Source organism: Hypanus sabinus, chromosome 22 (assembly GCF_030144855.1).
Source record: "Hypanus sabinus isolate sHypSab1 chromosome 22, sHypSab1.hap1, whole genome shotgun sequence".
NCBI lineage: Eukaryota > Metazoa > Chordata > Chondrichthyes > Myliobatiformes > Dasyatidae > Hypanus > Hypanus sabinus.
Genome location: NC_082727.1, coordinates 11632862 through 11646416, shown reverse-complemented (window position 1 = coordinate 11646416; position 13555 = coordinate 11632862). Strand labels below are relative to the sequence as shown.

General features: G+C 47.1%; 1 protein-coding gene across 1 annotated transcript in view; it reads right to left on the bottom strand.

Annotated features, from left to right (window-relative positions):
- Positions 1–13555, bottom strand: part of wbp1la (WW domain binding protein 1-like a) — a 126719-nt gene that overhangs the window by 28092 nt on the left and 85072 nt on the right. The gene's annotated exons all lie outside the window — the stretch shown is intronic.

Below are 13555 nucleotides of genomic sequence, written 5' to 3'. Positions count from 1 at the left end.
ATTCACAATTTTCTACTGAATAACAAAGCACTGGGCACTTAAAGTCAGATGAACCATGAACCAGATTCTCTTTCATCAGCCTTGTACTCCACCAAATTCTAGCCGATACATTAAATTCACAGCTACAGCATAACTGGATAATGTTTAGAATTTTGCATTTCTCCCATTCATCTAGGAATATATAGCTCAGAAACAAATGAAAATAAGACCTTGTTAAAAAACCTACAGAATTTCTATTTAGAAAAGAAAATAATCTCACTGTTTGCTGGAGTTTGAAGTAAATTTATTATCAAAGTACCCATACACCACCTCACACTGCCCTGAGATTCACTTTCTTGCAGGCATTCACAGTAGAACAAAAATACAACAGAACCAATGAAAATCTACACAAAGACTAACTGTGCAAATACAGATAGAATAAAAATAGTAAACACATATAACCATGTAACAATTACAGCACAAAAACAGGCCACCTCGGTCCTTCTAGTCCATGCCGGACGCTTACTCTCACCTAGTCCCACCGACCTGCACTCAGCCCATCACCCTCCATTCCTTTCCTGTCCATATACCTATCCAATTTTTTTTTTAAATGACAAAATCAAACCTGCCTCTACCACTTCTTCTGGAAGCTCATTCCACACAGCTACCACTCTCTGAGTAAAGTCCCCCCTCGTGCCATCCCTAAACTTTTGCCCCTTAACTCTCAATTCATGTCCTCTTGTTTGAATATCCCCTACGTTCAATGGAAAAAGCCTATTCACGTCAACTCTATCTATCTCCCTCATAATTTTAAAAACCTCTATCAAGTCCCCCCCTCAACCTTCCACGCTCCAAAGAATAAAAACCTAACTTGTTCAACCTTTCTCTGTAACTTAGGTGCTGAAACCCAGGTAACATTCTAATAAATCTCCTCTGTACTCTAACTTGTTGACATCTTTCCTATGATTCGGTGACCAGAACTGTATACAATACTCCAAATTTGGCCTCACCAATAGATAACACTGAGAGAACGAGTTGTGGCGTCCTTGAAAGTGTTGTGGAATCAGTTCAGTGTTGAGATGAGTGAAGTTACCCACAAATGGTTCAGGAGCCTGATATTTGAAGGAAAATACCTGTTTGTGAACCTCATGGTATTTGGGTTACTCTTAATCTACAATGACCCAGGTTTGCATGCAAGTCCACAAAATTTCAACACAGCAAGAGGAAGAGAAGGGTTTATAATTTCTGATTGGCCTTTTCCCATCCTGGGTTGTTTGATAATCAGATTTAACATTTGTCAAGTGATACTTAAAGAAATGCAGACAGGTATTCAGTTCTAGATAGGGCCCCACAAGATAGAATGAATATGAAACACTGAGATGAAAATAACAATACTGATTGCTAAGTGACACAATAAAGTTTGGAAACGTGGGAAGAGCTTTGAAGTTTTCACATTTGGGAACAGGCCAACTCTAAACAGGATGCAGAGGTGAGCATTAAAACACAGGATAACTGAACAGGAAGGTGCACTTGGCATTTGTTTAGGGTGGTGCTGTGGGAAGCAGAATAAAGTTCAGAGGGTAAATGCCTGCTGTAGTGCTGTGTGAAAATACACAAGGTCTTGCCCCTCTGGGAGGATTTCGACAGAAACACAAGTTGAAAATTAATGAGTTAAAAGGATATATATTTGGGAACTAGAATCTTTCAATGATTAACTCCTATATTTGAAATCCACATACTTGGCTGCTGCCTCCACTATTAAGGAACATTAAAGAAAAGGGGGAAACATTCTGCTGACAGAATCAGGGTTATCATTACTGACACATGTAAATTCTGTCATTTTGCATCATGGTATATATATAAAATGTTTATTATTTATTATTGATAAAAATAAATATTCAGTCCTGATGAAGGATTTTGCCTGAAATGGCGACTGTTTATTCTTTTCCATGGATGCTACCTGACCTGCTGAGTTCCAGCAGCATTTTGTGTGTGTGGCTGTGGATTTCCAGCATTTGCATTTATAAAAAATATTAGTAGTGCAAAATGGTGGGGTAGTATTTGTGGACTGTTCACAAATATGATAGCAGAGAGGAAGAAGCTGTCCCTAAAACATTGTGCGCCTTCAGGCTCCTCTCCCTCAAACACAGAGTCCGTCTGACTTTTCCAAAATGGAATTTACACACAACTTCCGACGAAGGCTCTTGGAGCTGAGGTGTTAACTGTTTCCCTTTCTATTAAATGTCATGCGTTTTGAGATGAGTGACGTTATCCACATTGGTTTAGCAACTCGAGAGTTCAAGGGTAATAACTGTTTCTGAACCTGATGGTGTGGGACCCAAGGCTCCTGTATCTGCTTCCCAAAGGAGAGGCGAGAAGAGAGCGGAGAGAGGGCAGAGAGGGGGCAGAGCGTAGTGGGGGCAGTGAGGGTCCTTGATGATGGATGCTGTTTTCTTGTGCCAGTGCTCTTTGTAGATGTGCACAATGGTGGGGAGGACTTTTCCTATGATGGACTGTGATGGAGATTTGCCTTCCAATTGAGCATTGATTGTAGCTTAATTAATTCAGCACAGCATCATGGGCCACAGGGCCTGCTCCTGACCTGTACAGTTCTATGTTCTAATGTTTCTGGATAACTGAATATCAGAAAAACCCTAGCAGGACCAATCAACCCTAATGTCACAGTAGCTGACAAAGCCCAATATTCTAATCAGAATAGACTAGCATATGTAGGATTTATTATTTTATAATTAAATAATTTGTTTTAGTACATAATTACTTTGTGTCAGCAACACTTGGAAAAAAATTTACTAGGGATGAATTATTCAGATGTGACACCACAATGAAGAAATGATCCTGTTCAGGAGCAGTTCTTACCCTTCAAACATCAGGCTCCTGAACTGCCATGGATAACTTCACTCACCTGAACTCTGAACTATGAACTCGCATTTAAGGACTGTCCAATTCAAGCTCACAGTATTATTTATTTATACATTGGTTGGTTGCCAGTATATGTAGTGTGTGTAGTTTTGCATTAATTCTAATTTATTTCTTTATTTTATAATGAATGCCCGCAAAGAAATGAATCTCAGGGTAGTATATGGTGACATATACATTCTCTGATAATAAATTTACTTCCAACTTTGAAAGTTAACGAGGTACGTATTTCATATATTCTTGTTGCACAAGAGGGCATTTGGCTCTTTCAGCAATCCACTCCTCTCCTCACTTTCCTGTACACTTTTCTCGTACTTTCATCAGCTCTCCTGTTCATCGATTCTATCACTACTCACTATACTAGAAGTAATTTGGAGCCCCCAATTAATTCGTCAACCAGCACAATTTTGAGATGTGGGAGGAAATTAGAACACCTGGGGACAAATCTATACAGTCACAGGGAGAGCATGCAAACTCCACACAGACAGCACTGAAGGTCAGGGTCGACCTATAGTGCAAAACAGTGGCAGTAATTATGCTACCTAGACACCTGTTAAGGTGGTCAAGAAGATTTAGTAGATGTGAAGGATTTTTAATAGAATGAATTGGGAAAAGTTATACTTGAAATTCAAGTGACTTGAGGATACCAATTTGAGACAAAAAAACACCAAAGGGAAAGGTGGAAGGTGGCTACATTTTTTTAAGAAAGAGATAACAGCACTGTAACAGTCTTTCAGCCCAGCACACTTGCGACCAATTAACCTACTAATCCATACATCTTTAAAATGTGGGAGGAAACTGGAGCTTGTGGAGTAAACCCACATGGTCATAGAGCGAACAGACAAACTCCTTACAGACAGCATCAGGAATTAGACCCCTATTGGTGATCACGTAGTCTTATGTTAACCACTGCATTACTGTAACACCCCACAGCATGCCATTCTGACTGAGTAACACACAGGAGGCACAATCAATGTAACTTTCTGAAGAGAATTACAAGTATTTTAATAATGAATATGTTGTAGGCTCTAAGAAATAAGCCAAGGAGTGAGACCAATTTATTCTTTCAAAAACCCAGCAGAGATATAATGAGTTAGATGGCCTTTTCAGTGCTAAAAGATGTCATGATTATTGACTCATCCTGAAACTGGTCTTGGCCTGAAGCATCAACTGTTTATTCCTCTCCATAGATGCTGCCTGACCTGCTGAGTTCCTCCAGCATTTTGTGTGTATTACTCTAGTCTCACCAACATATAGAAGGCTGTGTGTGTCACGTCTCACCAACTGTGGCCTTCTATATTGGTGAGACCCAACGAAGACTGGGAGACCGTTTCGCTGAACACTTACGCTCTGTCTGCCAGAGAAAGCAGGATCTCCCAGTGGCCACACATTTTAATTCCACGTCCCATTCCCATTCTGATATGTCTATCCATGGCCTCCTCTACTATCAAGATGAAGCCACACTCAGGTTGGAGGAACAACACCTTATATACCGTCTGGGTAGCCTCCAACCTGATGGCATTAACACTGATTTCTCTAACTTCTGTTAATGCCCCTCATCCCCTTCTTACCCCATCCCTTATTTATTTATTTTCCCCCCTCATTTTTCTCTGTCCCTCTCACAATCACTCCTTGCCTGCTCTCCATCTTCCTCTGATGCTCCCCCCCCCACTTCCTTGCTCCTTAGGCCTCCCATCCCATGATCCTCCCCTTCTCCAGCTCTGAGCCCCCTTTGCCAGTCAAATTTCCAGCTCTTAGTTTCATCCCTCCCGCTCCTATCTTCACCTATTATTTTGGATCTCCCCCTCCCACTTTCAAATCTCTTACCATCTCTTCTTTCAGTTAGTCCTGACGAAGGGTCTCAGCCTGAAACGCCGACTGTACTTCTTCCTATAGATGCTGCCTGGCCTGCTGCGTTCCACCAGCATTTTGTGTGTGGAACTTGGGATGCAACTGGATGAGTCAGTTTAACTGAGTCAATAAGGCTAATGAGGCTAATGGCATATGCATGGTTTATCAAAAATGGAAAAGTTTATGAAGAGATTCTCTTTTGCAAAAAGTTAAAAACATATCAAAGGAGAACCAATCTACAACGAGCTCAAAATGTATAATGAGGACAAAAGTATTCCGATTCGGAACATGATTTCTTGTACAACAGGTGCAGCGCCATATATGACAGGTTGCCATACTGGTTCAGTGGCATTCATGAAAAACAAAATTCCAATTCTGTTTGCAATCCACTGTGTAATTCATTGTCAACATACCATAGCCAGAAACCCCAGACAGCGACTTTTTCAAGCGTGACTCTTGGAATAACTGCTATCAACAAAATTAAAGCTCATCCATTAAATAGCAGAATATTTCACCAGTTATGCCAAGATAATGATGAAGAGATTGAACACTTGCCTCTTCACACTGAAGTGCTTTGGCTGTCAAAAAGCTGCTGCTTAAAACCTTTCTCTGATCATTTTGACACTGTGGTTGAATTTTTGTTCAAAGTTGACATTAGCTTGGGAAACAAGATTGAACTTCTACGTGGAGATGCGGCATACCTAGTCAATCTGAATGACAAACATTCTAAATACGAAACTGCAGAATGAAAATTACAATTTAATTCAGGCAAAAAGTGCAGTGTCCAGTTTTCTTGGAAAATTGGAAATATATAAGCATAACACTGGGAGAAGAATTTTCTCCCAGTTTCCCTTGCATGGAAAATATGGCACTGTGGCTACTTCCTAGCACACTCGAACCGGCTCACAATTAGCCAGCGTGCAGGCACAAAGGCCAGGTCCGCGACAAAGGGAGAAAACCTGCGGGGGTTTGTGAGTACGTGTCCCTTACAGCATCCGCGCCCGGGGAGGGCGGGATGAGGGAGGCTTTAAAGCAAGGCTGTGAAGTTCGAATAAAATTATCTTTCACTGCAGTTTACCAACTCCTTGTCGTTATTTTAGCGCTGCGTGTAGCACACCGCTACAATTGGTGACCCTGACGGTCCAAACAATTTTTGGACCAGAGATGACCGATGCCGCACCTGTTCATGCGGTTTCGTTGAAACTGCCAAGCTTCTGGACGCTACGACCTCACCTATGGTTCCAGCAAGCAGAAGCCCAATTCCACGTTCGGCAGATAACCTCAGAGGACACCTGTTACTACTACGTGGTGAGCTCCCTCGACCAGGACACAGCGGCCCAGGTTGCAGAGTTCGTACAGTCTCCCCCAGCGGACGGCAAGTACACAGAATTCAAAGCCCTGCTCATAAGGACTTTTGCACTCTCACGGCGCGAGCGGGCTGCCCGCTTACTGCACCTGGATGGCTTGGGAGACAGACCTCCATCGGCTTTAATGAATGAGATGTTGTCTCTGGCCGACGGACACACACCCTGCTTCATGTTTGAGCAGGCATTCCTAGAGCAGCTGCCCGAGGACATACGCCTGCTGCTGTCCGACGCGGATTTCAGTGACCCCCGGAAGGTGGCAGCCTGGGCGGACTTGCTGTGGAACGCCAAAAAGGTGAGCGGGGCGTCCATCGCACAGTTCACTCAGCCACGCTCCCAGCAGCAAACCAGTCCAGGCCCGGCTGCAGAGCCCGCTAACCCCAGAGGCAGGGGTGGGGAACCCAACGAACAACGGTGCTTCTACCACCAGCGGTGGGGCGCAGAAGCCCACCGCTGTCACCCGCCCTGCAAGTTCCCGGGAAACACCAGGGCCAGCCGCCGCTGATGGCTGCAGTGGCTGGCCATCGGGATAGCCTTCTGTATGTGTGGGACCAGCAGTCGGGACGCTGTATTTTGGTCAACACCAGTGCCGAGATCAGCGTCTTACCTCCGACGAGTTACGACACCCGCAACAGGGAACCGGGTCCCCCCCGAGGGCTGTGAACGGCAGCACAGTAAGGACCTATGGCACCCGTCAGGTGCAGCTACAGTTCGGCTCCAGCCAGTTCACGTGGGACTTCACACTGGCCGCCGTAGCCCAACTGCTTCTGGGTGCGGATTTTTTGCAGTCTCACAGCCTACTGGTCAACCTGCCCAGGAAGAGACTGGTACACGCCGAGACCTCTCAGACGTTCTCCCTGGGTGCAACCCAGTTGCCAGCCCCTCACCTCGACTCCAACACGCTGTCCGATGATGACTTCACCAGGGTCCTGGCGGATTTCCCATCGGTTCTGGCACCGCAGTTCACGGCAGCCATGCCCCGACAGGGCGTTCAGCACCACATCCCAACCCAGGGACCACCCCTCCACGCCCGTGCTCGGCGGCTTCCCCTGGACAAGCTCTGACTGGCGAAGGAGGAGTTCCAGAGGATGGAGGAATTGGGGATCATCCTGCGGTCCGACAGCACATGGTGCCCAAAGCAACAGGGGGCTGGAGACCGTGCGGCGACTACCGCAGGCTGAACAAGGCTACCACACCGGACCGCCACCCTGTGCTGCACATTCAGGACTTTGCAGCAAACCTGCACGGCGCATGGATCTTCTCCAAGGTGGACCTCGTCCGGGGATACCATCAAATCCCGATGCATCCGGACGATGTCCCCAAAACGGCTCTCATCACCCCGTTCGGCCTGAAGAATGCCACACAGACGTTCCAGCGGTTAATGGACGCGGTGGGACGCGACCTGGACTTTGCATTCATCTATTTTGACGACATCCTCATAGCCAGCAGCAGTCGTCAGGAGCATCTGTCCCACCTCCGTCAACTCTATGCCCGGCTGAGTGACTATGGTCTAATGATCAACTCTGCCAAATGCCAGTTCGGACTCGATACCATTGACTTCCTGGGTCACAGGATTACTAAAGATGGGGCAACCCCTCTGCCCGCTAAGGTAGATGCGGTCCGCCATTTCCCCCGGCCCACCATGATCAAAGGCCTTCAGGAGTTCGTAGGTATGGTCAATTTCTACCACCGCTTCCTCCCTTCAGCTGCCCGGATCATGCACCCCCTGTTCGCCCTGCTGTCTGGTCCGGGCAAGGACATTACCTGGGATGAGGAGTCCGCCGCCGCTTTCATTACAACGAAGGAAGCCTTGGCGAACGCCGTGATGCTAGTGCACCCCAGAATGGACATCCCTACCGCCCTCGCAGTGGACACATCTAACACGGCAGTCGGTGGGGTACTGGAGCAGCTCATCGCAGGTCGCTGGCAACCCCTGGCGTTTTTCAGCAAACACCTGCGACCACCCGAGCTCAAATACAGTGCTTTCGACCGGGAACTGTTGGCGCTATACCTGGCAATCCGGCATTTCAGGTACTTCTTCGAAGGTCGGCCCTTCACCGCGTTCACGGACCACAAACCGATTACCTTTGCATTTACGAAGGTGTCCGAACCCTGGTCGTCCCGCCAGCAGCGCCATCTGTCCTACATCTCTGAATACACGACGGACGTCCGGCACGTCTCGGGTAAGGACAATGTCATGGCGGATGCGCTCTCTCGCCCTAACATTCATGCCCTTTCCCAAGGGGTAGACTTTGAGGTGCTGGCAGAGGCACAGCAGGCAGACGAGGAGATTCCGAGTTACAGAACCGCAGTCTCCGGTTTGCAGCTCCAGGACCTCCCCGTAGGCCCAGGTGAGAGGGCCCCACTCTGTGACGTCGCCACCAGCCAGCCCCGTCCCGTCGTCCCGGCACCTTGGCGGCGACGTGTTTTCGACTCCATTCATAACTTGGCGCACCCCTCCATCCGGACAACCATCTCCAGCAGGTTCGTTTGGCACAGACTCCGCAAGCAGGTCAGTGAATGGACCAGAACGTGCATGCACTGCCAGACAGCCAAGGTGCAGCGGCACACCAAAGCCCCACCGCAGCAGTTCCATCCCGCCCACCGGCGTTTCGACCACATTCATGTGGATATTGTGGGCCCCCTGCCAGTGTCGCGCAGAGCGCGGCACTTCCTGACTATCGTGGACCGGTTCACAAGATGGCCAGAGGCGATCCTGCTCACCGACACCACCTCCGAATCTTGCGCCCGGGCACTGATCGCCACCTGGGTATCTCGCTTTGGTGTACCGGCCCACATTACCTCCGATAGAGGCACCCAGTTCACCTCCAGCCTGTGGTCAGCTGTGGCCAGCCTTTTGGGGACACAGCTGCACCACACCACTGCCTACCACCCACAGTCGAACGGGCTAGTGGAGCGTTTCCACCGTCACCTGAAGTCGGCCCTCATGGCCCGCCTGAGAGGAGCCAACTGGGCGGACGAGCTTCCCTGGGTCCTACTTGGCATCCGCACGGCGCCCAAAGACGATCTGCACGCCTCGTTGGCTGAGATGGTGTATGGCGCACCCCTGGTCGTCCCCGGGGAGTTCATACCAACCGCAAGGGGGCACGAGGAAGAACCTGCAGCAGTCCTGGGCAGACTACGCGAGAAGCTCGGCAACCTGGCCCCCATACCCACTTCGCAGCATAGGCAGAACCCGACCTGCGTACCCAAAGACCTGCAGAACTGTAAGTTTGTGTTTGTACGAAGGGGCAGGCATCGGCCACCGCTGCAACAGCCCTACGAGGAGCCGTTTACGGTGCTCCGGAACAACGGGTCCATGTTCGTGCTGGACGTTGGGGGGAGAGAGGAGGTTTTCACAGTGGACCGACTCAAACCGGCCCACGTGGACCTGGTGCAACCGGTCGAGTTTCCGGCACCGCGGCGCAGAAGCCAACCTCCCAAACAGGGTCCAGCACAGACTGTGGACACTGGGGGTGTGTATCGCCGGTTCTGGGGTGGGGGGGGGGTTTATGTGGCGACCCACTTCCTAACACACTCGAACCGGCTCACAATTAGCCAGCATGCAGGCACAAAGGCCAAGTCCACAACTAAGGGAGAAAGCCTGCGGGGGTTTGTGAGTACGTGTCTCTTGGAGCATTCGCGCCCGGGGAGGTCAGGATGAGGGAGGCTTTAAAGCAAGGCTGTGAAGTTCGAATAAAATTATCTTTGACTGCAGTTTACCAACTCCGTGTCGTTATTTTAGCGCTGCGTGTAGCACACCGCTACAGCACTTTTTTTCACTGCTTACACTTGCAGTCACTGAAGGATTTTCAGACTCGATTCAAGAACTTAAACAATCTGAAAATTCTGGACTGGGTAATTAACTAATTTCTTTGCAAGATGGAAGAACAAGAAGAGAGCTTGCAAGAAAAAATTATCGAAATTCAGAATAATGAAGAAGCAAAAATGCTTTTCAAAAATATCGGAATTTTTGATATGTGGCTACACTGTCATACGAAGTTTCCTGGTCTTTGGAGAAGAGCCAAACGGCTCTTCATCGCATTTCCATCCTCCTACCCTAATGAACGAGACTTCAGTGCAGAGAACCACATACTCACAAAAAACAGAAATGGCTTGGACATCGTTATCTGTCAGGACTTAAGGCTTTTGCTGTCACAACTTGAACCAGATATCTCAACTCTTGCTAAAATCCATCGAGCTCAAGGATCACAATGATATCGAAGCTGCTGTACAGTGCAGAGGTACTGTGTAGGGTAGGTTTAAAGACAAATAAAAATTTAAAGCAGAATCATTTTTCTCATGTTAATATATGGTAGACATGTTTTCACACTATGGTGGGGGGGTGGAGGGTGCTGGAAAGTATATTCGCAATTATGAAGGTGCTTTAGGGAGCGTTGGCGAGTACGAAGGTGCTTTGGGGGGTGTTGGCGAGTACGATGGTGCTTTGGGGGGTGTTGGTGAGTATGATGGTGCTTTAGGGGGGCACTGGAAAGTATGATGGCGCTTTAGGGGGGTGTTGGTAAGTATTAAGATGCTTTAGGAGGGCGTTCGGCTGAATAAGGTTGGGAAATGCTGCCTTAAAGTAACCATCCTAGCAAAGAACTACCCACCTTGAAACTGTTTCAACCTTGGTAAATCATTGCTCATGGAGAAAAATATATCAAACTTTATTTCTCTGAAGTGATATGTTAACATGTACAGACATGGAAAATATGCAGATTCAGTTTCTAAGCTTGTTCAATGTCAATGAAAACAGAAGAAGAAGAAATGACCTTCAAACCTCGGTCAGAATAGAGGAGTCATTGTAGCTGGGTATTGCTACAAAAGGGAAATGTGAACCAGCTGAGGTGCTTTAAGCAAACATCATTGGGGTGTGGTGCCAGGGAGGCAAGAAACTCAACACCAAAAAGAGATCAGGAAGGTTCAAAATTTTTTTTAATCCTACACACAATAGGAATTCCTGTCATTTCAGCTTCCCACAGTGACATGACACACTGACTTACAATCACCAAAACCCTCTGTCCAGCTCCTATTCATAAATTACTGCCACCATTTTAATCAGACTTCACAGTTCTTTCTTTCTCCCACTGGGATATGCACTTTCCACCAAGCTCAGCTAACCCCCCCCCACCCCAACTTGCTCCAAACCTCAACCAACCACTAACAAGAAGAAACCCCCCCCACCCCATCTCCCCATTTTGATTCTCAGTCCGAGCTTAGAATTTTTCAAAGTTGCCTCCCAGGATTTAACCCTCAATGCAAAGATCACATTCTAACCCTCTTCTGTCCTGCCCAAAACATTGTTTATTCCCCTCCAGAGATGCTGCCCGACTTGCTGAGGTTTTCCAGCGTTTTGTGTGCGTTGCTCAATGTTCTTTGCAAATTTGAAGGCAGCAGCGTGATTCCGTGAATCAGAAAGATTATAGGCTCAGACAGCCACACTGTAGATGTAAACACAATGCCACAGAGCTCCACTGAAGAATCTCCACTCTCAACATTGCAATCAGTTTAATTATGAGTTGACATCGTACCTACGCTCGGTCCGCCAGAGAAAGCAGGATCTCCCAGTGGCCACACATTTTAATTCCATGTCCCATTCCCATTCCGATATGTCAATCCATGGCCTCCTCTACTGTTGAGATGAAGCCACACTCAGGTTGGAGGAACAACACCTTATATTCCGTCTGGGTAGACTCCAACCTGATGGCATGAACATTGACTTCTCTAACTTCCATTAATGCCCCTTCTCCCCTTCTTACCCCATCCCTGATTTACTTATTCCCCCCTTTTTTCTCTCTCTCTGCCCATCACTTTTTGCCTGTTCTCCATCTCCTTCTGGTGCTCCCCTCTCTCTTTCTTTCTCCCGAGGCCTCCCATCCCATGACCCTTTCCCTTCTCCAGCTCTGTATCACTTTTGCCAATCACCTTTCTGGCTCTCAGCTTCACCCCACCCCCTCGTTCTCCTATCATTTCGGATTTCCCCCTCCCCCTCCTACTTTCAAATCTCTTACTATCTTTTCTTTCAGTTAATCCTGACGAAGGGTTTTGGCCCAAAACGTCGTCAGTGCTTCTTCCTATAGATGCTGCCTGACCTGCTGTGTTCCACCAGCATTTTGTGTGTGTTGTTTGAATTTCCACTATCTGCAGACTTCCTCGTGTTTGCGTAGTTGTTTATTTGATGTGTTGTTAGTCTCCCCTCTAGCTCTGTGACACCTCTCTGCCCCTTTATTGGGGGGGAGGAGGGGGAGGAGAGGGGAAGAGAGAGATAGAGAGTGCGTCATATGTGGAATTGTTGGGTGAATGATCAGTTTTTGTTATACTGTAGATGGTCTCTCTTGGGGGCTTTGCTATCATTTGCTTGGGATTGGTGATGCTTTGCTGCTGCTTGTGTGTGGGAGGGGGAGCTGGGGGACTGGCCTGGGGTTCTAGCATCTTTACTGTCACTCATCCTTTGGGGCACCCTTCTATTTTTGTAGATGTCTGTGAAGAGCAAGAATTACAGGTTGTATATTGTATACATTCTGATATTAAATGGAACTATTGTTACAGAAAACATTAATGTGAGATCTCATCTGCACTCTCAGATGAGCCTAAAGACCCAAAGGCACTACTCAATGAACAGGAGAGATCACCCTGGGCCCTGCCTGAAGTTTCCTCACTGGATCACAGAATCAGGCAATGGGCCACAGGACCATTTCTGTGCTGTAGGGCTCCAGGGCTCTTTGAAAGGGGTGTCACTCAGTGGTGCTGCTCTCACATCTCAGACTCTTTTTCTACCTCTCAGTTATTCTGTGGGCAGGAGGTCCAGAATCCTGATGTCTCACATCACCAGGCTCAGGGACAATTATTATCCTAAAACCATCAGGCCCCTGAACCAGTGTGGATAATTTCACTCACCCCACTTCTGAACTAATTCTACAACCTATGAAATCATTTTCAAGGACTCTACAACTCACGTACTCCGTTTTACTTTTGCACTATTTTTTAAATTTTGGACATTGGTTGTTTGTCAGTCTTTGTTTATCCATAGATTCTATTGTATTTCTTTATTTTCCTGTAAATGCCTGGAAGAAAATGAATCTCAAGGTAATATACATGTGCATTTGACAATAAACTTTACTTTGACTTTGATTTCTTTTTGCACTGATTCCATTACGACCTTTGCCTTGTTCTGCTGTTTGTGCTTGTCACTAATTACTGTTGTATTTATTATTACCATGTATATTGTTTACAAGAACACAGAACTTCAGTGCATCCCGAGGTAGATGACAATCAGCTAACCAGAATCTAATCTCCAGCCCAGAACACTAGTTCCCTTCAATTGTTTAACCAATGCCATGTCTAAATCTGCCATTGAATTTGGATCCATTCTATACACAGAATGTCACAGCACAGGCCCTTTGGCCCCATTATGTGGTGTC